Raw genomic sequence first — 18,687 nt, 5'->3', positions numbered from 1 at the left:
GTGGTGAATGTTTTTGCTTTTTCCAGCCATTATAGGAATGGTTTCTGATGGAACTCGGAGACAAAATTGACAAAGAGACAATGACGCATATGCTGTCAAGCATCTACTATATGTAATTTTTCAAAATTAATGAAAGATTACGATTTTTCCTTGGGAAAAAAAAAGAGCTTACGAGTCATGGAATTAATGGGGCACTTCATGGTGGCATGCCCTTCCATAGTGGGCCTTGTCATGTACAAGTGTCTCCAAGCTCAATAAGGGGGTTAACCAAGGAACCTATTAAGGTGGTCTCATCCTTTAAAGGGGGTGACATGTCCATGGTACATCCATCAAGTGGTCGGTGTCAAATGATAAGGTGATGAAATGGAGTAAGGATCATGGGAATCATCTAGACCACATGTTATGGTACAAGGGTAGCTATAATAAAGGGAAGCCCACACCTAGATATATGAGTGTAGGAGGGAGTAAATCATGGTACATAAGTTACCCCGACCTTTGTTTTTCCACCCTTCTTCATATACCTTTTTCCTTTGATTGATTTTTCTTCATAACTGCTCAGGGTCTCCAAGGGATGAGAGCATGTTGTGTGGTATATAGCAGTGGATACCCTCTTAAGGTGGGGCAGTTCATCGCCTTCTATAGGTTGGGTCAATCATGGGTTCCTTGTTGATTTGGGATAGTATCGGATGTGCTCTAAAGCCTCAAATTTTGCAGGGAGGATTGGGCACATGTATTCCAAAGAACCCAAAAAATGTTTTGGGAAATTCCACCCAGAAGTGATTTTATTAAAATAATTAATATTTTTAATGGAGTTCCTAACTTAAGAAAATTAAATTATTAATGGGTATTAACCTAATCATAGGTGAAACTTCTAGAAAAATACATGGATCAAGCAAAAATGATCTGAGCCTTTGATTAAGATTTAATCTAGCCTGTTGGTTATCCAACAGGAAGATATAAGAAGGGGCTGAGGGTCATTTGGAAAATACACTAGGCAGATACTCAATTGCCCAAGTAAAATCAATTTTCTCACTGGTCAAAGTTCGGCAAGAGAAAATCAATTCAGAGGGAGAGTTGCAAGTTGAGGAGAGACAGAGAGGGTTTAGCATCAGTCAGGGAGACAGGGACAAAGACGCAGAGCATTAGAAGCGATAGAGTTGGGCAGATTGATGTTGGGAGAGGCAGCGCTGGCTTAAGTGACGCAAGCATTGCGCAGGCCAGTCCAGAGGCCAGAGAAAGTGCCGTTGGGCAAGCCAAAGATACGCAAAGGATGGAGGAACTTCTCTCTCGGGTTAGATACTTGTTCAGGAACATCTGTAAAAAAATTTCAGAAAGCCTTGTTCTATACTGCTGGGTGTAATTTGTACATGATGATTTTTGCTGAAGAATAATAAAACCCTCATTTGCTGCACTGGTTTTCCTGCATTGGGTTTTTCTAGGGATAATTGTCCAAAAATAATTGTCATTGTGATTGTATGTGTGCCAGCATTTTACATACATTTACTTCCTGCAATGTTTTAATTGTGAAGGCTAAGTAGAATATGTTTCGATATTTACCGTAAGAATACAGTAGATAACTTATTTTTGAGGTAATAAGTAGAAGAAATAATTTTAATCACTGCAATAGGATTTCTATTTAGAAATTTTCACATGGTATCGAAGCTACAGGGAAGCAGAAGAGAGAAGCCAGATGATCCAGCGCTGAGAAGAGAAGGGAATTCAAGGGCAGAAATTCGAATCTCCCAGAGGATTGCTCAGTTCAAACCAAGGAGATTGATTTCGTGGGAAAACTCTCTCTGAGTGAGTCGACAAAGAGGTAAGTCTTTTCCAATCGAAATTTATCAGTGGTAGAAGGGACAACAAGCAGAAGATTCAGCAAGGAGGATTATCTTAGGTGGGATGCAGTTTTTCCTACAGCAGTTGTTGGGATAGGTTAGCGTCAAAAATTGGCACAATATAGATACTCAAAGTGTCTCAGATTTATCTATTAGATTAGATGAAGAATTTGCATACCTAGTTATTCAGCAACAACGGATGTTTGGTACATTTATAACGGGGCTTCAGCTCATATGACTAGAGTACAAGAACATTTCTCGAGCTATCAAGAAGAACAAATGGACTTCCTAATAATTATGGGAAACAGAACGAAATGTACTCCAGTAGGGAGAGGTGCCATAGCTTTTCAGACGGAAGCAGGTATCAACGTTCGAGCCACCAATGTTCTGCATGTGCCAGGATTAGGAATGAATTTAATTTCAGTTTCCCAATTATAGGACAAGGGATATGATGTATACTTCATCAAGAAGAAAGTATATGTTAAGCATACAAGTTGGAAGAAGAAAAATCAAATTGGGGTTCGAAGCAACAAGTTGTATAGGTTGCAACTTGAATCGCCAATGGCACTAATAGGCAGCAACTATAATGGTGAGAAGGAGCGAACAGAATTATGGCACAGGCGAATGGGGCACTTACACCATGAGGCACTGAGGATGCTCAGAGAGACTGTTACAGAGGTACAAGTCCTAAGTAGTGAACATGATGACTTGTGCAAAGGATGTGTGCTAGGAAAGTACGCTAAAGCAGCTTTTTCTAGAAGTAACAATAGAGCAAAGGATGTATTAGGATTAATACACTCAGATATCTGTGGTCCTATGTACAAAAGGGCTCTTAGTGGTGGCGAATACTTTTTCACTTTTATCGACAATCACTCTAGAAAAAACTGGATCTATTTCTTAAAGACCAAGGATGAGGTCTTTGATCATTTCCAAGAGTTTAAGGCTCTTGTTGAAAATGTGACAAGGAAAAAGACAAAGGTATTGCGTTCAGATAATGGTGGAGAATATATAGACAAAGTTTTCATAGATTTATGTGCAAAGGAGGGCATCAAAAGAGAGTGGACAACACCATATAATCTAGAGCAGAATGGAGTGGCAAAACGGAAGAACCGAACTATTGTTGGGGCAGCCAAATCCATGTTGTATGATCAGGATCTACCTAAGTATCTATGGGCAGAAGCTTGCAACACGGCAGTATATATCTAGAATAGAACTCCTCGTAGAGCATTGGGGAAGAGAATGCCTGAAGGAGTGTTCACAGGGAAGAATTCGAAAGTCAGTCATCTCAAGATATTAGGAACTGTGGCTTATTGCCACATTCCAGACGAGAAGCGCAGCAAACTGGATCATACTACAGAGGAGGGGTATCTCGTAGGATACAACAAGACCTCAAAGGCATATATAGAATCTATATTCCTAGCAGTAAGAAAATTATAGTAAGACAGGATGCAAAGTTCATGGAAGATAGGGCTTTCAGGAAATCTCGTGAAATGCCTGCAAAAGATCAGTTAGGAGATGTTCCATTAGTCCAATAGCAGCGAGAAGGACAAGCAAGAGAGGATACACTTGGGTCAAGTACAGTGACCAGCACCAGTATCTCCTCAAAGGGAGGAAATGCAAATGCTTCTCAATGGACAGAACAACGAGATCAGGACGAAGAGTTGGTTGAGCCTCCCACCACCAGTGGTAGAACGAGAAGAGAAGTGCAGCAGATACTGAGGGACGCAGAGGAGTTTGTTGGAGCTCCTAGATCCGAGAAGAGGCAGCGTAGACAACCATATAGATACCAAGCATTAGTAGCTCAGGCTGAAGAACTCTCTAGCTTTCAAGAAGTTGTTCAACACCAAGTATGGGTGGATGCCATGGTGGAAGAGTACAACTCCATCATGACGAATGATGTTTGGAAAGTAGTACCTAGACCAGAAAATAGATCAGTTGTAGGATCAAGATGGATCTACACAATCAAGTATGTTGTAGACGGCAGCATAGAGAAGTACAAGGCAAGGTTCGTAGCAAAGGGGTAAGCTCAAAAATAAGGAATAGACTATGAAGAGACCTTCCCCCCAGTTTCTCCATACACCTCTATCAAATCTGTCATATCCCTAACGGCTCAAATGGGATGATAGATTCACCAAGTGGGTGTCAAGACAACATTCTTGAACGGAGTGATAGAAGAAGATGTGTATATAGAACAACAAGAAGGCTTCGAAACTCATGAGAAGAAATCTCATGTTTGCAGGTTAAAGAAAGCCCTGTACGTGCTCAAGCAAGCACCTAGAGCATGGTATGGTTGAATTGATAGTTACTTGCAGCAGTTGGCATTTGTCAAGAGTGATGTTGATCCCAATCTCTACTACTTACTGGTACAGGATGAGCCACTTATTCTGGTACTGTATGTAGATGACCTGTTCCTAATTGGGTCATCTAGGCTCATCCAGGACTGCAAGAAAAATCTTGAAGCCGAATTTGACATGGACTTGTGATTGTTGCATTATTTTCTGGGGTTGGAAATTTGGCAGAAAAATGGGGAGATCTTCCTTGAACAAGGAAGGTATGCTACAAAGATTTTGAGGAGATTCAGAATGCAGGATTGTCGACCCATGGTTACTTCCATGATCACCAACTAGAATAAAATAGATGCATCAGAGGACAAAGAAGTAGATCCCAACTTGTACAGACAGCTCATTGGGTTGCTTATGTATTTGGTCAACACTAGGCCAGACATTTGTTTTGTTGTCAACACTCTTAGTCAGTTCATGGTGGAACCAAAAAAGGTGCATTGGGCAGTAGCAAGACACATACTTAGGTATGTGGGTGGAACAGTCGAATATGGGTTGAAGTATTCTAGAGGGGAGGATATCAGCTTGAATGCGTTCACCAATGCAGATTGGGCAGGTAATTCAATAGACCAAAAAAGTACCTTAGGGTACTGCTTCAGTGTTGGATCAAGGATGATATCATGTGCGGCAAGAAGAAAAAATTGGTAGCACTGAGTTCAACAGAAGCAGAATATAAGGATGCCTGCACAGCGACATTCGAAGCCATATGGCTCAGAAAATTGCTTGTGAGCCTATTCAGAAAAAGGATGGAAGCGACGAAGGTTTACTGCAATAATCAGAATTGCATCAAACTCTCTAAGAATCCAGTATTTCATGATTAGTCAAAACATATAGATATCCGTTGTCACTTTATCAGAGACTGTGTTCAGCGTGGGGAAGTACAACTACAGTATGTTCCCACAAGAGAGCAGGGGGCCGATATACTCAAAGAAGGCTCATGGAAGAGCTAAGTTTACTCATTTCAGAGAGCAGTTGGGCATGGTTGAAAATCTGTTTCAGTAGTAGCAACAGTTTGCAATGCAGGACGGTTAGCAGTGGCAATGCCAACAGCAACACAGATGCGGAAATTCAAAAGGGAGTTGTAGTATAGATGTAGCATTGACAGTGGCAGTGTCAAAGGCAGCAGTACAGTTGCAGCAACAACGCAGTAGTTGGTGGACAACATGTCAGACATCAGCAGCGCAGAGGACGATACTTTAGAGTCAGAGCAGTATGCAGCAGTAGTATATTGCTAGAGCACATTCCTCGCTAAGAGGGAGTGTTGATTTGGGATAGCATCGGATGTGCTCTAAGCCTCAAATTTTGCAGGGAGGCTTGGGCACATGTTGATCCAGGTGGATATTGGTGGCCACCCACCAATTCCACTTGGACCCCCACCATTGTTTCTTTCAGTTTTTCAGATTCGTTAATTGTACCAAAGTTTACTATTTTTAGCAGTTTTTCGGGTCCTAAACTTCCGAAGCCATTTTGAGGCAATAAACGACGTTTTTTTGGGAATCTAATGCCAGCAACTTCTAGCAAGTCATTTTTTTGTCGTAGTCCTCGGAGAGATCTTTCCAACAGGATATCATGCGCATCAAATGGAGATAATATGACCAAGTCACGACCCTGGGAAGTTGACTGCCCAACTAACCCTAACGGGGCCCATAAACTCTTGGTGTTACATCTCCTCAGGTTAGGGTTTTGGTTGTTTAGGGTTTGCTCTTATTATTCAATAACAAAAAGGCCCTTGAGCCTCATTGTACGCAGTTGAGAGGCATGTAGCCACCACATCTATTCTCAGAGATAAGCTACCATCGCCGAGCTAGTCTCATTTCCATACTATTTGTAAGCATATTTCATTATTTGATATTAATCAAAGGAAGTGTTATTTCTGTTGCATCTCTGTATTTATGGTTATATCTGTAATTTGTTGCATTCCTGTTTAAATTCGGATTAGTGGTATCAGAGCGGTCTACTCTTTCTCTGTTTTTCTTTGCATGTTCCCAATGAGGTCGAGATATAAGGAGTTAGGGCTTGAACTGGTCGAACCTTTGCAAGCCCAGCCTCGCAAATCTCTACGACCTCCCATGGCAGATGAAAAGAAAGACGAGGGGGCAAGAGATCCTATCAAAATCTTGCTCGAAGAAGCCCTCGAGCAACAAAGGAACGCGATGATGGACAACTTTGCCCAAATCCTTCAGTGGCTACCCAAGGGCAACACATCTAATAGCTACTCTGAAAACGCCACACCCTTAACGTACAAGCTAACTTTGAAATCCCCATATTCGAGGGTCTGATAGATGTAGATGTCGTAGATAAATGGTTAAATTTGCTAGAAGGGTATTTTTCTGATCATGATTTTTCCAGCCGGGAAAAGATTACTTTCGCTCTTCTCAAAGCCGCCCCCCATGTCAAGGACTAGTGGGAAACCTACTGCGAGCAGAAGGATGAAAGGACGGCCTCACTGTTTTCAGTCACACCCACTTGGAATTCATTTCGGGATGCCATCAAGGAGCAGTACTACCCTATCGGAAGCTATGAGGATAAATACATAAAGTGGAACACGCTGCAGCAGGGAAGGGACGAAGACGTGCCGAAGCTTACCAATATTTTTCATACCCTCGCACAAAGTTGGGTATTAAGGATTCTGAGCGGCATTTGGTACTCAAATATCACGACTGCCTACACAGGTACATCCAGGACGAGATGGAGTTCCTGGACATCTCCTCGCTCAGCACGGGGTACTGATACGCTATCAAGATCGAGCAGAAGTTTAAACAAAAGAAGCGAGACCTTGGATCCGCAAATCCGAAGCAAGGTAAAGGCTTCCCCAAACTGCAGAACCAAGGACAAAGCCAAGACGGGGTGACCCAAGAGAACCCATCAAAGCCGCAAGAAAAGAACAACACCACGAAGTCAAAGAAGGACACAGGAAAGTGGTGTGAGTTCCACAAGAACCCCACTCACAGCACAAGTGAGTGTCGGTCCAAGCAGTTGTTGGTGGCCGAATTGAAGGCTTTAGAATCAGAAGCATGTTCCGACCCTGATTCAGAACCCGATAAGAGGAATGACAAAGGGAAGCAGATCATTGGTGCGGAGCTCAGCGCCATTGTTGCCACCGCTAAGATCCAGAAGAATGAGCTCGAAGATCCAGAGGAGGGGGAGCATCTTTTTCCACTCACAAATGTGGGTGAAGGGTTCGCCGCTGCAATTCATTGTTGACAGTGGGAGCCAAAAGAACCTCATTTCAGCAGAGGTCATGAAGCGGTTGGGACTACCGACCATACCACACCCGCAACTGTACAGCATCAGGTGGCTTCACCAAGGACGAGATCTCCGAGTCTACCAGCAGAGTCGCCTTCCCTACACCATCAAGCCCTTCACAGATGAGGTATTGTGTGATGTTGTGCCTCTTGATGTTTGTGATGTATTATTAGGCCAACCATACTTGTGGAAGCGACATGCTGTGTATGAGTCAAGGCCTCACGTTGCTATTATTTCTTTGGGTAATACATTATACAAGATACCGGAAGTAGCCTCGCCTACCGCCACTTCTTTCATCTCTGCTAAGAAAGCCAGTAAGATCATCTCCCAGACTAGGAAATTTATTTTCTTTTTGGTTCGCTCTCAAAGTAAAGGGAAGATCGTAGCCACATCCATGGCCCCCGGGAAGGGTTCCTCCACGCAACAGAAGCAGGTGGATACGATCATGAAAGGATACAAGGACATCTTCTCCTCACCGACAAGGGTACCGTTACACTGTCAGGTCAAGAATTCGTTCGATCTGACTCCCAGAGCACCTCTACCCAATGGGTCGATATATTGCCGCTCCATTTTGGAAAATGCCAAGTACAAGCAATGACATGATCAACATCAGGTGTCACACAAGTTTCAGGTGGGCGACAAAGTTTGGTTGCATTTGCAGAAAGAATGCCTTACCAGAGCCCATCGAAAGCTCAGACCACTCCAATATGGTCCTTACACCATTAACAAAGATGTGGGAAACAATGCTTTGGAGCACAGCATTCCCCCATTCCTTGGCTTGCACCGAGTGTTCAATGTGGACTGCCCTCAACCATGCTTCCCACCATTACTGGACACATCAGAGATTGCAAAACAGCTCACCAGGGACCAAGTTCAACAGAAGTTTCCCCATCTCATGGAGGCACTCAACGCAATGGGGACCATTGCTTCCTAAGGGGGGAGGAATGATCCAGGTGGATATTGGCGGCCACTTGCCAATTCCACTTGGACCCCCACCATTATTTCTTTTAGTTTTTCAATTTCCTTAATTGTAGCACAGTTTACTATTTTTGGGAGTTTTTCGGGTCCTAAACTTCCGGAGCCGTTTTGAAGCCCTAAATGACGTTTTTTTGGCAATCTACTGCCAACGATTTTTGTTAACCTATTTTTTTCGTCGTAGTCCTCGGAGAGATCTTTCCAACAAGATATCATGCGCGTCAAACGGAGATAGTATCACCAAGTCACAACCCTGGGAAGTTGGTTGCCCAAGTAACCCCAACAAGGCCCATAAACTCTTGGTGTTACATCTCCTCGGGTTAGGGTTTTGGTTGTTTAGGGTTTGCTCTTATTGTTCAATAATAAAAAGGCCCTTGAGCCTCATTGTAACGCAGTTGAGAGGCATGTAGCCACCACATCTATTCTCAGAGATAAGCTACCATCATTGAGCTAGTCTCATTTCCATACTGTTTGTAAGCATATTTCATTATTTGATATTAATCAAAGGAAGTGTTATTTCTGCTGCATCTCTGTATTTATGGTTATATCTGTAATTTGTGGCGTTCCTGTTTAAATTCAGATCACATGTATTCCAAAGAACCTAAACAGTGTTTTGGAAAATTCCACCCAGAAGTGATTTTATTAAAATAATTAATATTTTTAATGGAGTTCCTAAGTCTAAACTTAGGAAAATTAAAATATTAATGGGTATTAATCTAATCAAGGGTGAAACTTCTAGAAAAAGACACGGATCAAGCAAAAACGATCTGAACCTTTGATTAACATTTAATCTAGGTCATTGGTTATCAAATGGGAATATAAAAAGGGGCTTGAGGGTCATTTAGAAAATTGTTAATTTTAGGTATGTTCTATGCTTACAGCAATTTATTTCAATTTTCACAGTTAGCTCAATATCTTTTCTAGATTAGCAATCACATCAGCATTAAAGTAAATTGTAAATAGAACATAAACATAGATCACAGAAGACAAGCCAAGATAAGAGGACACAAGCAGTGGCGCAAGCCAGGGACAAACCCCAATGTGGGGAAACCCTTGATCAATTCTTCTTATATGTTCTTCAATAGTTCAGTAGAGAGAGAGAGAGAGTACATATACAACAGAAGTCAACACTTTGACTTATCTAAACAAGAGCATAGATCATCTCTAAGAAGATGATACATGAGATGGCTGAACTCAGTTGAAGACATGCTGCTTCAACTGATTCTCCAAGGTGACTCCTTCACCTATCATTGTGCTGCATCTCGTCATCATGTTGCACCTCACCGTGCTACACCCATCATCACTATGCTCGATCTCATGACCATGCTGCACACATCATACTGCTACACCTTATGCTATCGCTGTTGTCCCATGTGCCATTGTTGCACCATGCTACCACAATTGTTCCATGTGCCATTTTTGTTGTTCCACTGTTAATGACATTTCCATTCCATGTTTGGCATACTGTTGTCCCATTTGCTATGCTCCAACAAACATCATAGCATTGTTGTCCCATTTGCTTGCTGCACCAAGCACCATTGCCTAGCTGTCCCATTTACCATGTTGTACTAAGCACACTTGCCTAGTTGTCCCATTTACCATGTTGTACTAAGTACACTTGCCTAGCTGTCCCATTTACCATGGTGTACTAAGCACACTTGCCTAGCTGTCCTATTTGGCATATTGTACCTTGTTGATGTCCTAATGAGTTTGCAGCACCATGCTTGTTGTTGTCCCATTGTAGCCTTTGTTATACCATGTCATTGCTTGTTTTCCTATTTGCTATGCTCCACCAAGTGACCTTTTTGTCCCATGTATCTAGCTGCCAACACACCATACAAACGCTGCTCCAATAAGCATGTACTAGCTCACAGTTTTGAGGTATGTTTGGTTGCAGCAAACTAGGTTTGGTTAGGGCACACAACAATCCTTAACCAGCCTTCTTTTTGTGCCCAAAAACACTCCCAAGAAATGCGGTTGCCCTTCTTTGAGGGGCCGAGGGTGGTTTCTTCAATTCTGGGCTGCCCTAGCCCTTGTCTACCCTTCGGCCTGCCTGTAATTTACTGCGACACCCTACAGCAAGATTGTGTAGGGTTACGGCTACCTTTCCATGGATCTGCACCCCTCCAAAGCTCCCTCAAAACTGTCCTATGGTTGCGGTTCTTCCAGCAAGGGAACTCGGCCCCTTCTCCACCACTTCGGACCCTTCGAATAGACCCAAAACAGTCCTCGTTTTACACATTGTCCCTGCCTCTTCTTGTTGCGGCTACCACAGGGAATTATCCTCCTTCAACGAGCTCTCTTCCTCCACAAATGGATGCGTAGAGTTGTCATAGGCTAGGTGTTAAATTTGGACAACTAGGTCCAAACTCCATGTTCTGATGCTCAGATTAAGAGGCTAATATTTTTGTTGGATTCCTCTTTCTGAGAGGTGTAAAATCCATATAAAAATAGTCTTAATCCGATGAGCAGAACTTATATTTTGAATTTATTATTCTTAATAAATTATATGTGCAAAGGTCAGCCAGTTTTGTAATGTAGGCTCACATGCCCAACAGATGTGTCACACACCCTCATTGATGGATATATATATACAGGAAAAGTTGGAGAGAATTTGAACACAAACATAACTCACATCTTCCTCTCTCATCCTAAAAAGTACGAGCTACCTGGAGGACGAATTTCAGCCACACGTGGGAAGGACGAAGAGGATTTTTCTGCTGCTAGGGTTTCTGCTGCTAGGGTTTCGCAGAAGTTTGACCAGCATTGACTTTGGTCAACGCTTGGTCCAAACAAGCTGAAAATTTGTGGGAGGTTCGATTTTTGAAGGCCATACTACCTGGCACAAAAATCGAGGTCAAAGGGTTGACCGTTTTGCTGCTGCATTGACTTTTAGCTTGCTGCCCCTGCGTTGACTTTTCGGGACAGCGTTGACTTTTGTAGAACTGACTTGGGTTGACTCATCTACTGGTTGGAGGGTTGTTGTGACACATGCTGGGCTGGCTGACCAAAGGAGACTTTGCTGGTTGAAGCATCCTGTTGACCGCCGAAACAAACACATACATTTTTCTTGTTTCTAATTTGTCTTCTGTAAGATCTGCTTATATGTTCTATCTGCATTTTGCTTATCTACTTGTATGATTACTGTGAGAAAAGTGAAATTGCTCTTAGCATAGAACATCTACAAAACTTTACACTAGGACTTGCTAGGACTGCGACTAGGGCTGCTAAGACCTCCTCCATAGTTGCATAGATCCTCCTTCTTAGGACTACGTTAGGGCATCCTCCTTAGCACTGTGTTAGGGCTTGTAGAGACTGTGTCTAGGGCTTCATACTAGGGCTTCTTTACCTTCTACGTTTTAGGGCTTCCTCTCTTAGATTTCTCTTCCACTAAAACCCAGAACAAGTGGAGAAAAATCAAGAGTGAAGTGTGCGTGTGTAAAATGACTCTCAAGTCATCTCCTTTTATACTAAAACGTTGAGCACATGTGGGGTTTATTTGGTTGTTGGCTGACATTGACGAATTGTCTATTAACACGAATAAATTCATAACTCCATGAACACTTATCGGAATTGGATGATCTTTATATCAATCCTATACCTCTCGATGAGAGGGATCCAAGAAAAATATCAGCTGCCATAAATAAGATGACCCACATGGAGTTTGGGCCTAGTTGCCAATTTTAACAAAAATACACCAGGCAGATACTCGATTGCCCAAGTAAAATCGATTTTCTCACTAGTCGAAGTTCGGAAAAAGAAAATCGATTCAAAGGAAGAGTTGCGAGTGCAGGAGAAATAGAGAGGTTTCATCATCAGTCAGGGAGACAGGGACGAAGAAGCAAATCAATAGAAGGGACATTGCTGAGCAGATTGATACTGGGAGAGGAAGCGCTGGCTTAAGTGACGCAGGCATTGTGCAAGCCAGTCCAGAGGCCAAAGAAAGTGACACTGGGCAAGCCAGAGAGACGTAGAGGGTGGAGGAACTTCTCTCTCGAGTCAAATACTTGTTCAGGAACGTCTATAAATTTTTCTCAGAAAGCCTTGTTCTATATTGTTGGGTGTAATTTGTACATGATGATTTTTGCTGAAGAATAATAAAACCCTCATCTGCTGCACCAGTTTTCCTGCATTGGGTTTTTTCGGGGACAATTGTCCAAAAATAACTGTCATTGTGATTGTATGTGTGCCGGCATTTTACTTACATTTACTTCCTACAATGTTTTAATTGTGAAGGTTGTAGTAGAATATGTTTCAATATTTGCCATAAGAATACAGTAGATAACTTATTTCTGAGGTAATAAGTAGAAGAAATAATATTAATCACTGCAATAGGATTTCTATTTAGAAAATTTCACATTCCTTAATGATGGAGGGGCTCATCTAAGGCCCATAGGAATCAGGGTGATGGCCATGGAAAGGGTAGAGTTCATGTTTGGTTTTTACCCACGTGCTAAATTTGTATGTCCCTACCATCTTTGCATTTTGTGGTACATTTCTTTTTGAGAGTGCCAAACTATGCTTTTTCTTTCTTTTTAGCTACATCAACCTTTAGGCATCGTTCCAAGCCCAACCCGAGGTGTGGACAAGGGGAGGGGGAGGCTAACCCTATGTGGACCTAGTGAACACATGCAGACCCAAATAGGAAAAGAGATGAATGGAGCTAAAATGAGTGGAAGGGAGTGATGTATATGGGGTCAGAAAACGGGACCACGTAACCAAAATTGTGGTTTCCCATGTAGTGCCAACCCTAGAGCTAATGGTCAGCAAAGGAGATCTCGTGGGACTAGGATACAAGGCTAACCACAAAATCGAGCAGTGGAGACAAGAGTACAAACCTAGCTCACTCTTTCCACCAAATCCCCCCACTAATCCATGCCCAAAAGTGCCCATGACAAGTAAGGAAAATTACTCAACTATACCAATGAAAAGCCATACCTTCGAGGTCGGGAGGCCCACCTTCAAACATACAATCATAACAAGTGGGCAAGGGACCACATGGTTGGCTCAGGTGGCATAGATAATAGCACATCGATCTATATGGTAGTTGCAAGGGGTTGTTGGCTGCCGATTGAGGACCATCTAAGAGAAAAATTTCCACCTATATACATTATCCATAGGTGGTGGGTAATAGGACCCACCGAAAAACACTCTTTGGCATGTATTGTAAATCTCCAAGCATAGTCTACTTTCTTGTGTTCACTTTCCCAAGGCTACCTTTAATGAAACTAGATGATTTTGAATGTGGACTATAAGGAGAAGATGATGGAATGAGAGAAGTCAAAGTCCTATCTTGGATCATATGGATTTCCTGCTGCTAAAGTGCACAACGTGCCTCGAACTGTAGAGGAACCAATCCAACAGAGCCCTCCATAATTGGCTGGTTGATATCCATAAGATTGTCATTGACATTGAAATTTGACTTATTCATAGATTCAGAAGAAACTTTAGTTGACTTTAAAGACCTTGCAAAAGATAAATGGTTAATGGAAGATTGTGTCCTACCACGATTGTAAATTCGCCTCTTATTGTCAGCTAAATACTTTATTTTTGTGCTTCGATCTCTACCGCTGCTTTCCAGGCTATTGTCTGTTTCTATCACTATCATACCATCTTGTTTGGATATGGGACCCAGAACTTTGGACCTTTTTCTCGCTACCCTTGAAACCTCTTCAGCATTCATATGAGCAAGGGCCTAAGGACTTAGTTTTCACTGGCCTCTTATTCCCTTGTACCATCCATTCACTAGGTATCCTCTTTATACTTCCATTACCTTTCTTGATAGAAGACTTGATATTATCTGGTGGCAATACAGCATGTTGACCCTCGACTAAAAACTGTGATGGATTGCACCACGAGCCATGTTGCAATGCATTAATTGAGCTTGAACCACTAAATGTTGAGACGGAGCTTGCATGTGACATTTGAGGATTTTGTGTTCCTTCATCCATATTTTGCTACTATTGCTCCCTCATTGCTGTAATATAATCATACATGTTGACACCCCTTTTTATGAGCAAAATGTGAATTAAGGAAAGTTGTCCAAGAGGAAGTGTAGCAACCATAGCCAAAATAGTGCAAGAACGTAATACCACAGCAAATGGTCCAAGAGAAAAACTACTACCCAACTTAGACATAATCTTTGCATGAAAGTGACTCTAATCAAGAAAGTAGTGCACAAGTACAAGGCTTTTTGTCAACCATCAACAATGCTTGTTGTAATTAAAAATATCCACTTCACACAAGCTACCATAATGCATGTCATCCTCACAAGTATGTTGCTCTGATGATGCCTTGCTACCGCATAAGCTCTTCACCTTATGAGCCAAAGGAACCCAAGAAGAAAGAATTATGCAAGAAGAATAAAATCCTCAAATCACTCTCCTTTTTCACTTGATTAATTGATTTGTTAATAAGTATTACGGTAATAAAAGATCCATTGGAGTGTGTTTTCTCTCCCAGTGACTATGTATTTGCACCATTATTTGAATCGGGTCCTGGTAAGGAATCTTAGAAGGACAAAGCCCTTCTAAACCCTGACGTTCTGCAACACTTTTTCGATGTTAAAATAATAGGATCTGCCACATCATTGGCCGCACACTAGATATAGAGACTAACAGAGATGACCCTGTAAGGGTGACTCTCAATGTCTCTTTGATCTCCTGGTGTATTTATACCAATCTGAAGGTCCTTAAACACCTTTGAAAGATATTTGTTGCAAATGTTGCCATCCCAACCATCTTCAAGAGTCATTAAGTAATCATTTACCCAACTAATGAAGGGTAAATTGAGGCTTGTCTTTCGAAGCTATGTCAAACATTTTATAGGTAAAACACCAGGTGAAACCCATCCTTCCTGCACATTCATGATACTACCATTGCTTGTTGTCTTTTTAAAACGAAGGCCAACCGTTTCCTTACATTGCAAATATTCACTGATCAGAAGTTTTGACACCCTGAAGAAGTTTACGAACCCGTCTGTCTGAGGGGGAAGCTTCAATGTATTGGCCAAATTCCTCTCATGTTTGGACTTAGTGTGGACTTTTAACTTGCATTCAACTACATATCTTTTTCCACACCCTTCGAATGAAGAAATATGTTAATTCTCTAGTGAATGTGTTTACATATGTGTACGCAAGTTAAAATACAGAGAAACTGCATTACCACAAACTTCATGTGAACACATAAAATGTTTTTCTCTCGTATGGATGAGAAAATGTCTCTTCAATATGGAGCTATCTAGAAATTTCCTGTGACAGCCTTCATAATGACAAATATGTAGTCCCTTTTTGTGTACACATGAATGCTTTATCAAAGCATCAGTAAAAGTCTTTCTACAACCTTTATAGATGCAAGAGGAAACGCTTTGGGAAAGAGATTCGGGCCCTGGCTCCTTCTCTTGTTGCCCTAAAGATATGATAACATCATGATCTTCCTCTTTGCGCTTTATGGTGTCAGCCCTTTTTCCTTCAACTGAATCGCAGTGAGATCAACCAATCCATACTTGCTATCCTATGTCTTTTCCACAAGTAGCGTTTGTAACTGCTAAATGATCAAACGTAGATGCTTGAATACCGTACTCATGCTTCTTGTATAGCCATGACCAAACATTGGAACGTGCCTTTGTTTTTTAGTTGAGTTCAAGATGAAACCTTGCCATCACGCTATCAGAGGTGGTACTTCTATCTTCACCCTCCTCCCTGTAAAGGATACCTTCAATCTTTCCTTCAGTATTTTGCATCTCTGAAATTTGAATGGCGGGGTTATCAGAAAGGGTATCCTTTTCCTTGAGACAACCATTATGTTCCCTGAGATTTGGTTGTTTTTTATCAGCACCATTCTCACGAGATATGGTTTCATATTTAGGAATTTCATTCTATTTAGAGGGATACAGCCATGTCCATGCTTTCCCTTTTGCTTCCACTTTTCTTGCACTTTTTCTTTCATGCTCGGGCTTATTATTAGCATCATTTGCTTTGTTTCTCTTGCCACTATTCGAGAATGAAGAAATATGTCATTTCTCTAGTGAATGTGCCTACATATGTGTACGCAAGTTAGAATCTAGAGAAATTGCATTACCACAAACTTCATGTGAACACATAAAATGTTTTTCTCTCGTATGGATGAGAAAATGTCTCTTCAACTTGGAGCTATCTAAAAATTTCCTGTGACAGCCTTCATAATGACAAATATGTAGTCCCTTTTTGTGTACATGTGAATGATTTCTAAAAGCATTGGTAAAAGTCTTTTTACAGCCTTTATAGCTGCAAGAGGAAATGCTTTGGGAAAGAGATTCGGGCCCTGGCTCCTTCTCTTGTTGCCCTAAATATATGATAACATCATGATCTTCCTCTTTGCGCTTTATGGTGTCATCCCTTTTTCCTTCCACTGAATCGCGGTGGGATCAACCAATCCATACTTGCTATCCTATGTCTTTTCCACAAGTAGCTTTTGAAACTACTAAATGATTGGACGTAGATGCTTGAATACCATACTCATGCTTCTTGTATAGCCATGACCAAACATTGACGTACCTTTGTTTTTTATTTGAGTTCAAGATGAAACCCTGCCATCATGCTATCAGAAGCAATACTTCTATCTTCACCCTCCTCCCTCCAAAGGATACCTTCAATCTTTCCTTCAGTATTTTGCATCTCTGAAATTTGAATGGCTGGGTTATCAGAAAGGGTGTCCTTTTCCTTGAGACAACCATTACATTCCCTGAAATTTGGTTGTTTTCTATCAACACCATTCTCACGAGATATGGTTTCATCTTTAGGCCTTTCATTTTGTTTTGAGGGATACAGCCATGTCCATGCTTTCCCTTTTGCTTCCACTTTTCTTGCACTTTGTCATTCACGCTCGGGCTTATTATTAGCATCGTTTGATTTGTTTCTCTTGCCACTATTCCAGAATGAAGAAATATGTTAATTCTCTGGTGAATGTGTTTACATGTGTACGCAAGATAAAATACAGAGAAATTTCATTACTAGAAACTTCATGTGAACACATAAAATGTTTTTCTCTCGTATGGATGAGAAAATGTCTATTCCACTTGGAGCTATCTAGAAATTTCCTAGGACTACCTTCATAATGACAAATATGTTGTCCCTTTTTGTGTACATGTGAATGCTTTCTCAAAGTATCGTTAAAAGTCTTTCTACAGCCTTTATAGCTGCAAGAGGAAACGCTTTGGGAAAGAGATTCGGGCCCTGGATCCTTCTCTTGTTGCCCTTAAGATATGATGGCATCATGATCTTCCTCTTTGCACTTTATGGTGTCAGCCCCTTTTTCTTCGACTGAATCGCAGTGGGATCAACCAATCCATACTCGCTATCCTATGTCTTTTCCACAAGTAGCGTTTGTAACAACTAAATGATTGGAAGCAAATGCTTGAATACCGTACTCATGCTTCTTGTATAGCCATGACCAAACATTGGAACGTGCCTTTGGTATTTAGTTGAGTTCATTTTTAAACCTTGCCATCACGCTATCAGAGGCAGTACTTCTATCTTCACCCTCCTCCCTACAAAGGATGATACCTTCAATCTTTCCTTCAGTATTTTGAATCTCAAAAATTTGAATGGCGGGGTTATCAGAAAGGTTGTCCTTTTCCTTGAGGCAACCATTATGTTCCCTGAGATTTGGTTGTTTTTTATCAGCACCATTCTCACAAGATATGGTTTCATCTTTAGGACTTTCATTCTGTTTAGAAGGATATAGCCATGTCCATGCTTTCCCTTTTGCTTCCACTTTTGTTGCACTTTGTCTTTCATGCTCGGGCTTATTATCAGCATCGTTTGATTTTATTCTCGTCACTATTCCAGAATGAAGAAATATGTTAATACTCTGGTGAATGTGTTTACATATGTGTGGGCAAGTTAAAATCCAGAGAAATTGCATTACCACAAACTTCATGTGAACACATAAAATGTTTTTCTCTCGTATGGATGAGAAAATGTCTCTTCAACTTAAAGCTATCTAGAAATTTCCTGTTACAGCCTTCATAATGACAAATATGTAGTCCCTTTTTGTGTACATGTGAATTCTTTCTCAAAGCATCGGTAAAAGTCTTTCTAGCTCCTTCTCTTGTTGCCCTAAAGATATGATAGCATCATGATCTTCCTCTTTGCACTTTATGGTGTCAGGCCCCTTTTCTTCCATTGAATCGCAGTGGGATCAACCAATCTATACTCGCTATCCTATGTCTTTTCCACAAGTAGCGTTTGTAGATGCTAAATGATCGGAAGCAGATGCTTGAATACCGTACTCATGCTTCTTGTATAGCCATGA

The 18,687-nt window shown here is 41.4% G+C and overlaps 1 protein-coding gene and 1 pseudogene across 1 annotated transcript in view; both read right to left on the bottom strand.

Annotated features, from left to right (window-relative positions):
• Positions 1–18,687, bottom strand: part of LOC149171135 (uncharacterized) — a 207,739-nt gene that overhangs the window by 85,392 nt on the left and 103,660 nt on the right. The gene's annotated exons all lie outside the window — the stretch shown is intronic.
• Positions 13,713–18,687, bottom strand: part of LOC149171137 (uncharacterized) — a 38,428-nt pseudogene continuing 33,453 nt past the window's right edge.

Source organism: Pinus tabuliformis, chromosome 4_2 (genome assembly GCF_031772625.1).
Source record: "Pinus tabuliformis cultivar Carrire ecotype Pingquan chromosome 4_2, CPIR1, whole genome shotgun sequence".
NCBI classification, from domain to species: Eukaryota; Viridiplantae; Streptophyta; class Pinopsida; order Pinales; family Pinaceae; genus Pinus; species Pinus tabuliformis.
This window is presented reverse-complemented; position numbering and strand designations above follow the sequence as displayed.